This window comes from Anser anser (assembly GCF_964211835.1).
Source record: "Anser anser genome assembly, chromosome: 5".
Lineage (NCBI taxonomy): Eukaryota > Metazoa > Chordata > Aves > Anseriformes > Anatidae > Anser > Anser anser.
The window spans coordinates 65,706,952-65,717,465 of record NC_139725.1 but is presented as its reverse complement, the minus strand read 5'-3'; the positions used below and the strand labels follow the sequence as shown (position 1 = coordinate 65,717,465).

At 48.7% G+C, this 10,514-nt stretch overlaps 2 long non-coding RNA genes across 11 annotated transcripts in view; both read left to right on the top strand.

The window, feature by feature from the left end:
• Positions 1 to 10,514, top strand: part of LOC310901025 — a 315,297-nt gene that overhangs the window by 151,113 nt on the left and 153,670 nt on the right. The gene's annotated exons all lie outside the window — the stretch shown is intronic.
• LOC310901024 overlaps positions 1 to 10,514 on the top strand; it is a 38,698-nt gene that overhangs the window by 11,252 nt on the left and 16,932 nt on the right. The window contains exon 1 of one of the 4 annotated variants that reach the window (XR_014585532.1): positions 2,661 to 9,913. The exons of the other annotated variants lie outside the window; for them this stretch is intronic. This is a non-coding gene — a long non-coding RNA (uncharacterized lncRNA). Of the gene's footprint in view, positions 1 to 2,660; positions 9,914 to 10,514 lie in introns of those variants that run through there. 4 annotated transcript variants of the gene reach the window in all.

Genomic DNA, 10,514 nt, shown 5'->3' with positions numbered 1-10,514 from the left:
AATAATAACTTCAGCGGAGTGAAAATGTATTATAATTTAATAATTCAGTAGGAAAGTATGGTGCTGAGATGGGGGGAAGAGAGGCTTTTTTTTTTCTTTCCCATCTCCTAGAAGGAATGGCACTGAGCATTTCAGAGGAGCAGCACTGTCATCTTGCTGAGGGTAATTGGCTGGAGCTTGCAGCTGGGGGTTTGCTCAGCGCTGGGGCTGTGGAGAAGGCAATGAGCTGGCCAACTGTTTGTGCACTTGAGCTTGGAATGAGATGGTAATTTTGGTACTTACAAATATAATTTAAGAGAATACTTTCTTATTGCAAATCAAGTTGCAGTAGGTGAGGGGCGGTCTTGACTTAAATGGAGGCAGCGGTTGTTTGCTTCTCCTCCAGGGAGTAATTTGCCATAAAAGATCCACAAGAAGCCTTTGTGGTGCCAGCAGCAAAACTGAGTAGTTTTGTACTTTTCCAAAGCTGGGGACTTTTAAGAGAAGCCCTGCCCTTGCAGGCAGGCTTTCAGATGCCCTGCTCTTGCAGGTAGCATGGGGCGCGATGACAGAACAAGCCCCCAGCTTGTTTCTAACCGGACAAATCCCTTCAGGAAACCAGCTGAGCTGGAAAGAAGGGGAGGGCGGCACACTGGTTGGGAGAACTATTGTGCATTGCTCCTTATTCTGCCCTGTGTATGCACTTCTGGTTGCTGCTGGACCGTGGCCCCAACCAGGAGGTCTGGCCCTATGGCCTGAAGATGTTTGTGTGCCCAGCACACCGCTTTCACCCTTGCTGTGGGATACCTGCGTGGTACTAAGCAACATTCAGGGATTCTGCCCTTATTTCCAGGGCTCCCTTCTGCTGAAGCGTAAAAAAGGACCGAGGGTTAGATGTTATATAGCTGGTAACTCTACGCTGGGGATTTACCACTGTGAAGGTGAAGATGGAGCCTCCGGTGTCCCAGGGGAACGGAGGCATCTTCCTGAGCCAGCAGCCAGAGAGGCCCAGAGCAGAGGTCCCTGTCCTTGCCTCGGACACCAGCTCATGGCAGGGTGTACGTGTGCTGTTTCTGTATTGGTAGAAAGAAAATAATTCCCTGTGCTTTCTTCCACTCTGACTCAGGGTAAGGATGAGAGAGTGAGCCACGCCTGACAGATGTTACTTATGCCATTTAATGCGCTGTTGGCATGTGTGCAGAAATTAGGACTGGCTTGGCAGCTTAAAAACTTGTGTAGGCTGGACATGTCTGTGCTAACAAGGTACACTTGGCAAGGGGAGGCTGCCTTGTGTCAAATTAGCACTGTCTGCGTGTATATTTGTGTGCGTAGATGGAGAGATCCTTTGCATGAATTAGATGCATGAAAGCTACTGTGTGTGTGTGGGGGGGGGGGGGGTTGTATGTCCTGTCTCCTGTTAAACCTTCTGCCCCTGTATCCACAGTGCTCTTCTAGGCATGGCCTTTAAAAAGGACTTCTCAATAAGAGCAGAAGTGTTAGCTCTTCTGGCTTAAGTAAAGCAAATTGATGCTTGCGTGGTTGTTTAGATGTGTGTAGCAGTTACCTGCCTGGCTCCACAAAGGCTCTGGGATCCTAGTAGCTGAAGTTCCTTAAAGCTGCAGAAAATGGTGTGCTAATGGCCAGTGGCCTAAAGCCATCCCAACCCTGACAGCGGCTTCCCCAGTGGTAAGCGTGTCCCCCCTGTGTGTGCCTTGCCCTGAGCACCAGCAGCTTGGCCACAGCTGTGCTGCACTGCTCATCCCCGCCAGGTGGGGGGATTTTGGGGCCGTTACGCAGGGCAGCCCCACCTGCTCTCATCTTCCTCACCGGCTCCTTTCATGGTGGCGGTGGCAGCAGGGCTCTGAGCCACCCGACTTGGCCGACTGCTGGACCTGCAGCTTATGTTTGGACGTTTCTGCAGTCAGTGCGCTACAGCCCCCACCCCTGGGTGACCCATCCCCGTACCGTGTCGGTGCCCAAACGGGAGGGATGAGGCGGCGGTACACCCAGCCTGCCGTCTGCGGAGGACAGCTGGGGAGGAGGATGTTGGTCTGCACATCTAACTGCGAGGTAGCGGCGGTGAGCCGAGTGACCGCCAGCGCTGTGGGATGGTACTCTCCCAAAGAGCACGGAGAGACAATGCTGCTCTCCCAAACACTGCAGCAGCGTTTGGCACAGCTGTGGGTCTCTGGTGCCGTTCCAGCTGCTCTGTGTGGGTGCTGCAGGAGCTGGCTCTGCAGAAGGTGGCCCCTGCTTATCTGGGGGGCACGCGTTGCTCTCACCTGCTCCTGTCCCCTCAAGGCTCGTGAGCAAGGAGGTGGCAGCCACCTGGAGAGCTCTAAGCTGTCTCCTTGGTGGCCACCTATGCGTTGGCAGCCTGGCTCTCCTAGGACAAAATAAAGTTTTATGCATCCGTGCCCAGTCTTCGTGTCCTCCCTACCCTCCAGGTGCTTGGCTGTCCCTGAAAAGCAGGAGGCTCACGCGTGGGTGCTAAGCGGTGCGTGGCTGCTGCGTGCTCCATCGGGCTGGAGTGGGCGTGAGGCTTTCCTCTGCCTGTGCTCACACTGGTGCCTCCTGCAGTGCGGGGTATCGTTGGCACCAAAAACACCTTAAACCAAAATAAACTGTAAACATCTTATCTTTTCAAACAATATTTTCACTTCGAACAACTTTCACTTTTTGAAAAAGTAAAAGCAAAACTTATTGCTGACAATAGCAAGTGTGCTCTCCTGGTTTTCCTTTGTAGTTGCTTGGTTGCATTTAAATGGCACCTGAGTAGTGATGGTTGTCTTCTGGCTGGAAAAATAAGCAAGGGCAAAGTGGCCCATGTTCCTGATCTACGGCATGAGTCCTCCTTTGGCTCCAGAGTCGCGGTGTGTTTGAAAATGAAAGGTGTATCTTCAGCTTGCTGCTATTCGGAAATGGAGCCCAGTAATAAAACGTAAAACCTCTATTTTATAGAAATGAATGCAATCTACTTTAGTAAGAAGATAGGATTATTGATTAACAATATCAGCCTCTATTAATTTCCTTTGTTCTTTGCTTTACTGAGGGAAAAGTTTAATTTCATGACAACCTGATTATGTCTCATGGAAATGAAAGCTGTTGACATTTTAAAAACAATGCGTTGGGTTAGTCAATATCCAGAACCTGAATATTCATTTTTTCAAAAGTTTCATTTGGTGTAACCATGGGCTTTGCCTTGTCAATACGGCCAAGGTTTCCTTCAGTGCTTTCCTCTTAGTCAAAAGCTGTTAAACAATCAGCCTTCCCCGATGAATGCCAGCTATCTCAGTTTAAAATCCTTGCATTGCGGTTGTTATTTTCCTGTACGCTGGCTTTACCTTATGTGCACAATTGCCACCGGACCATGTACACTAATGTACTGAAGATGCATGACAGCTCAGTCCTGTTTGCTCTAGCAAGGCGACGTGTCTAGGATGCAGGAGTACTTCCTACAGCACAGCAGAACTGGCTGCTCCCCCCAAACCAGCATCAGCTCGTACACAATTGAATGAGACCCCCAAAGGTTGGAATGTGCTTTTTTGATAACCAGACTTTGCATTTGTGTGTGTGTGTGTGTGTAAACAAAATTGTGTCAATTTGAGTGAAAATTAACTGTCTTCAATTCCTACCATGACCAACATTTTTCCTGATTATTTCCAGTAAAAAATATTTCCTTTTGAACTGTGATCTTTTCTGGCTGCGATTACATCTCTGTGGCCTTTGTGCTTTAAAGATTGAAAACAATTGAAAACAATAATAGTTTTTCATTCTATATAGCTCGTAATCTTGCTTTCTGATTCAGAAAGCAGAAACAACAAACTGATTTATTTGCTGAGCAGTTACAACAGGCCGGTGATGCTTGTTTAGACTATTCTCTCCCATTTTCCTGACCTAACATCTAAGAAGTTTACCTTGTTTCTGGCTCTCTAAAGGAGCTCATTGACATGTTACACACCTCTCTCAGCAGAGGAGGTACGTATAATCCTGATGTGAATAAAATGGGGTGTGTTATAACAAATATCTGGACACTTCAGACGTGGACTGAAACTGGGAAAAATTTATTCTCTTCAGGGTTTGTTTGGCTAAAATAAAAAGCTTCCCTCAAAGGGGGAACTTTCAGCTGGGACAGTTAGGTATACAAGTTGCGATCCAGGTCTTAAATGTGCCAAAGTACCCATAATATATGAAAAAACTGCTTGCAGCGAGTGAAGAAGCATCCTCTGATCTGCGGAGGAAGCTGCTGAAATAGCATTTCTCTCCACTTTCTGTTTTGGGGCAAAAGTAGGTGTTATTTCCTGCGCTCACACAGACTGCACGTGGTGCAGAAGTGCAGCTCCTGAAGGGTCGGGGATGGCATAAAGGCTCGAGCAAGGCAGACGCACCTCTGGTTTGGCAGCATCGCAGACCCGCATCATGCTGTGGCTGGAAGTGGCGCTGAGGTATAGGCAGGCAGACCTCAGAGAGAATCGCTGCAGCTGCCGACTTACTGCCTACCACCAGTACGCACATCCTTTTAGGAAAAGTGTAGTCCGTGCAGTCAATCCATGTATAAAACACAAGTTTAACCCCCCAGTAGGAAAGCAGCAGCTCAGGCTTTGAGGAGGTGAAGCCCAGGCTCGTGTCTGTGGCAGGAGGTGCTGGGGAGCTGTGCATGGTTAAGGGGTGCTGCTCACCGATGCACGCGATGGTCTGGTCGTGTTGCAGCGCTGCTTTTGTGAGCTGTGCCCAGAGCAAGAGGACGGTGGTGCCTTCTGCTGTCTGGTCAGTGCAGCTGTCGTGTTGGCAGCAAATACTTAAAAAATGGTGAAACAGGCTGAATTTGTGAGACTTTGGCTGAAGAGTGGTTCCTGTGTTTCCAGCGAAATCTGTGAGGGGTCGGGTGCTGCTGGGTGCATGGCTCGCGGGCTGCAGCAGCCAGGCTTGCGTCTCTGCTTCGTGCTGCAGCTTGTCCCTGCTCTGATAAAACCCAGGCAACGTGAGAGCTGTGCTTTGGCTACTTAGATGGGATTAAACTTCAGTTCTCACTGAAGCTGATGTTGGGCAGATGACCTCATAGAGTAAGGGATGTTATGTAGGTTATAAAGCCATCACCTCTCACTGCTGTGGCCTGTCCTCATCGCCTAGTTTTGGCTGGTTAGCTGCTAATTTGGTGGAAATTTGACGTACTACTTAGCTGCCACTGAGGTGAGTTTGCTACAGGTGTATCCTCGTCTCACAAGCGAGGTATGGCAGAATGAAATGAAAACGAGCCAATAAAGAATGGGAGTTTAAAACTCCAAGGAGGGCTGGTCTGCTCCGGGCAGTGCGCCTTTGGGCACGGGAAGGCCAGAACCGGGCGGGCGGCGGGGTGCCTTCCTCCCCTTACAGCCAGCCCCAAGGAACTGCAGAGCTGCTCTTCCCTCCCTCCACAGGAGTCGCTTTGAGGGATCTGGGCGGGTGATTCAGGGGTGAGGAGAGTGACTGCTCTTAGGGAGGTCTCCCTAAAGGCTGAAACTGAGCAGTGCTCGAATGCGCCTGGGTACGCCCCAGTGCCTGGTGCTGGTGGCTGCAGTTCAGCCGGCACGTTTGGGGCACGTTTGCTTCCTGTGCAACAAATGGAAGAGAGCCGACAGCAGCAGTAACTGCTGTTCCACTTCTGTCTCTTCTCTTCTGGCAGTGCTGCTGGGCTAGTAGGTATACATGGAAGCCCAACCCTGTGGTGTATAAAAGTGACCAAAAGCCCAGACGCGTGTTGTATTTCTCTCCTCTCTGAGGCGGCCTGCCTGTGGCAGCTGCAGGAGTATTTTGGCATCAGCAGCTTGAGCGTCTGGGGTAACCCTCCTTGCCTTCTTTACAACACCGTTGAATTTACGGTGTCTCGGGATGGGCTCCGGTGCTGTGACCCAACGGGGAGCGCTGGCCCTCGGAGCCGACGGTGGGTGCTGGCGCTTCTGGGGCTGGGCCGAGCCGTGCGGCGGGGGGAGAGCAGGCAGAGCCCCGGCTCCGTTTGGGCGCCTCGGCTCCGAGCAGACGCGGTGCCTGCCAGGGCAAGGGCCGTTTCCCCGAGGTGCTGGGCTCATCTGCTCGCTCTAGCAGGCGATCTCATGAAGGTGGGTATCTTCTGAAGCCTTCAGGGAAACAAAGAGGAAACATCCATTGAAAACCTGCATGGGGAATTCTTGAAACATGCTAATCGCTTGAGACTCACGCTCATGTTACGGAATTTTTGTGCACATGCAGATAGTTTCCTAAATAAAAACCACTGGAATAATTTCTCTATGCCAGGGTATTTTTTGTACTAATTTGGAATCAAAGAACTTCAGTATAATTGCTTATCCAAATAAGAACCCAGTTGCATATAAATTTATATTAATTGGGGAATTAACTGCTTATCTAGCAATGCTGAAACAAGTTTTGTGAATCTCAAAGATGAAAACAGATTCTCTAAGGACTACTAAAATAAAGAGACAGCTTCCTCTTTGAGGTCTGCTTAAGTTTAAAGGCTCTCTGCTTAAGAATTATTTAAGAAAAAACAAAACTATTTTGGAGCAAAAAGTCTTTTATGCAGTGACTAGGAATGTTTGAACAAATTCAGCTTCTGTTAAACCTCATGAAACTCAAGGAAGACTTCAGAAGAATGAACTACATGAAGGAGAGTTTGTGTGAGTCCAAATTCTGGAGATTCTTCAGGGACGTCTTGCAACGCAGAACAAAAGCAGAGTGACAGCAAACTTGTGGGCTTGCAACTCCTGTGTTCGCATTGCAGATGTGCGACCAGCATATCTGCAAGCTGATGGTGTTCCCGAGGCTGTGAGTGGGGACAACAGACACCATCGTGCTCGTAGTGATCCTTAGAAGTAGGGGTTTGGGTACCTTCAGGGAGATGATGCGAGAGAACTACACGTATCTTCGCGGAACATCAGTGTGGCACTGCATTTTCAATAAACGCATCGGGCACGTTGGTATCTGGTGCATGTATACCTGTTCATCTTGTGCAGCCAGAGGAGAGAGGTGCAGGGCGTGGGGCGGCGTGGTGCCTTCCCTAACCTCAGCACCACTGATCTGCGCAGCGGTGCTGCCAGGGGATCCTTCACACAGGACGTAGAAATGCTATTTGTACGGCGGGTGCTGGGTGCCTGGCGCTAGCTCCGTGCCAGCCAGTACTTGCTGCTAAGCAGGTCAATGCTGGCTAGAATTAAGATGCGCCTAAGCTAATGCGGATGAATGTAAAGACTTGCTTTACATTCATACATACATTTCAGAGCCTTAGTTTGTTTATTTCTGCCCCAGCCTCAGGACTATTTCACGCAATGAGGCTCTTTGTTTTGTTTAGAGCATTGCTGGGTTATGTCTAGCTTGTAAATGACTTCTTTAAAGTACCTTGGGTAAGTAGTGCTTTTACCTTTATTGGTTAAGATCACTTGTAGCCTACCCATCTAGGCACTGTGCACTATGTTTATGGCAAATCAGACGGGATTAATAAAATAAAATTCCTTGGCAGGTTTAGGTGATAAACTGAGAGAAGAATCAGTAGTCTTTCAGGGATAATGGGGTGAGAGAAAAAACAAACAAGGACCTTAATGTGTCTGTTCCTGGACAGTCTGGTCATCTCCTCTCCAAATTTCTGAAGGAATTTGCACATCAGTAATAAGCTCAGTAGAAGTTTTTATAAACTCTTTGGATGTTTTGACGATAGTGCAGGAATGGAGCTGTGATCTTGAAGGGCTCTTAATATGGTACCTCCATTTCAGGAGGGGCAAGAAAATGCATCAGTATAGCTACAGGCTTTCCAAATGACTTTATTATCCAAGACTCAAGGCTTCATACTTCTTTTTAAGAAAGTGTAATTATAGGTAGAAAGAGGGAAAATGACACAAATTTGACTGAGCTTACTGGGCCTGGTCAGACTTCCATCTCATGCTGGCTGCCCAGAGGGGCCGGGGGCTCCTCGGGGACAGCTCCAGCAGCCGCCTGGCCGTGGGGCTGGGCACCCTGCTCGGGGGCCCTGCTGGGGCTGGGGGGCACAGGGCACCCAGAGGTGCTCCAGCTGTTCTGTGGCTGCCCGCTGAGTTGCTCTGTGCTTGCACAGATCGGGATGGCGTGCTGCCACCCCAGTGAAAGTACTGACACTTGGTATTTGCCTGTTTCTCTCCAGGAGGCAGGGAAAAAATGAGACCTGAGGAGCTTGCAACATGCGTGTACCTGGATGCTGGTTTTGCATAATGTACAGGTTTCTAGTGGCACGCTTTTTCAGTGTTCTGACTACAGCTGATTTTAATTAAGAAAGTACATCAATCATTCTTGTATAACTATTTCTTTCCATCTTTGCTGACAATTAAAGTCTGTCTCAAAGGGCTGTTAATGTCATCTTCCCTTGTGAGAAACATCTTGCTCATGAATTTACCCACCCACCCCCCCCAAAAATAAAAAGATAATGGAACTGGGTGAGCTTTAACAAGAATAAAGAAAAGGGACACCTGGCTGTCATAGCAGTTGTAGAAGCGTAAGCCAGGTTATGAACAAAGCGTACTACTGGACTGCAGGGAGCAGGAGAAAAATAGGTAGGCTTACAGGGAAATAAATTAAAAGGTTATTGTTCGGTGATCATTATGGAAGCAACTTGTGTGTGGCACCTCAGCTCCTCAAACCAGAACTTTGTTTTGAGCAGTCTCGATGTTTTGTCTGTAATAAATCCTGAACAAATAAGAGTGTGGCAGCGAGCCTTCCTTTAGACAGGAAGAGCTTGACGCAGCAGTGCAGAATTGACAAATTGTCGGTGTGGCTGGTAAATCAGAAAAGTAAGTTTAAAAAAAAAAAGTGAGTAACGTCCTTGGGAGCTGCCCAGGTACGGCGCTGGGAATGGGTGATAACTGTATGGCCCAAGTCAAATCTCTGGGCTGTGTTTCCTCAGACCCTGACTGCGTGATAGCAGGAGTCCTCGATGGAGCTGGAAACTTCCCTGCCTGAAGGGTATCTGTCTCCTTGCCCACCACCTCCCCTCTAGAAATGCAGTGTGCTTCCTGGCAAAGCTTATTAGGGAGGAGATGAGACTACTGGGCGCAATCAAGCCTTTGGCGTGGCTGAGGCTGGTGGTGACAGTGGGGGGGACCCTCTGCAGGGGTGGCGACGGGGAGGAGCTGCCACCACGGGTGTCGTGTTGGTGGGCACGTCAAACGTCAGGGTGGTGGTGCGGGGGGGTGATCTCAGGAGGAGAGAGAAGGGGAATGGGGCTGCCTCTGGGGACCTGTGAGGAAGGCATTTGAGGAGACCCCTGCATCTGCCAGACTCCTCTTTTCGCAGGCTTTCTGTGGTTTTAGCGCACAGCCTCAGACGCAAACCCATCAGCCTGCTCGTGGCATCCCCATCACTCACAGCACACTTCAGCTAGAAAAGGCTGTTCCTCCCTGTGCCTCTAACTCACTGGGAACTGATGAGTCTGTCAGGGAGAAAACAATCTGCATTTGTCATTTCTTATCTGCTGGGCCTGCATTTAGCTGAGGCTGACACCGATCCCCGTGCTCTGACAGGTCAAGGACTAGGCACAGGCGGGGACAGCTCCTGCTGCAGCACTCGGTTCGTGCTGCGCTCCTTGAGCTCATAACGTTTATTTTGGTGCCAGAAGTTTTAAATCCCCCCCCCATTGGTGCTTGCTATAGAACTATGGGCTCAGGAGTAATATTAAATCTTAGTTATTTAATCTTATAAGACCGTGTTGTCCCATGATGCCATCCTGGTACATCCAACTGCTGGTGCTTGTCCTGGAGGCTCTGGCACTTGCTTCTCCTGCCCCCCAGTAGCAGATGCTGTGTGTCTGGAAAAGCCTGGGAACAACTAAAGCAGGTCCGGAGAGAAGAATTCTGTACAGATCTTGCGTCCGTTCAGCCCAGAGGAAGATGTGCTGCCTGGTTCCCAGCAGGGCTTTGGATGGGCTGGGCTGGTGCTGTTTGAGGTGAGCAGATAAGAGGAACTTCTTCTCCAGAAAAATTGAAGTAAAAATAGAGCTTTCTGATCATTTTGTTTGGTGTTGTACTGCTCCTTCCAGCTGCACTTTTTCTGTGAAATAACAAAAATATGATATTGAACTCATTTTTTTTAGTTCATAGGTATTAAAGCTCAGAGAGGTTGACAACAAGAAGGTTTGTGTACCCTGCTCGGGTGCAGCTGCTGGTCTTATACTATTTGCTGTCTTCTAACCACACCTCTGTAGTCTGAAGTGTTTTTAAGTGCAAGATGTTCAAACAGAATCATGAAGAAAAAGCCAGAAACAGCAATTTTATTAGTTTGCATGTAATAAACTATCTTTTTTTCTTTTGCAAAAAGAACATCAGGAAACCAGAGGAGGAAAGGGAATTGCAATGAAGACTGCTGCTTTGTCATGGTGTTACACTTCTCTCCCTCTGAGTCAGACCTGGCAGCCTGAAAAATGCCATTCTGCTGGGGTTTATGTTCTGTAAACACAGAGATGAAATGGAGGCATTCATTTAATACTTGACTAACTAGGTAACACTTGAAAACTTCATAAAGGTGCATTATCAACTTTAAAATGTTCC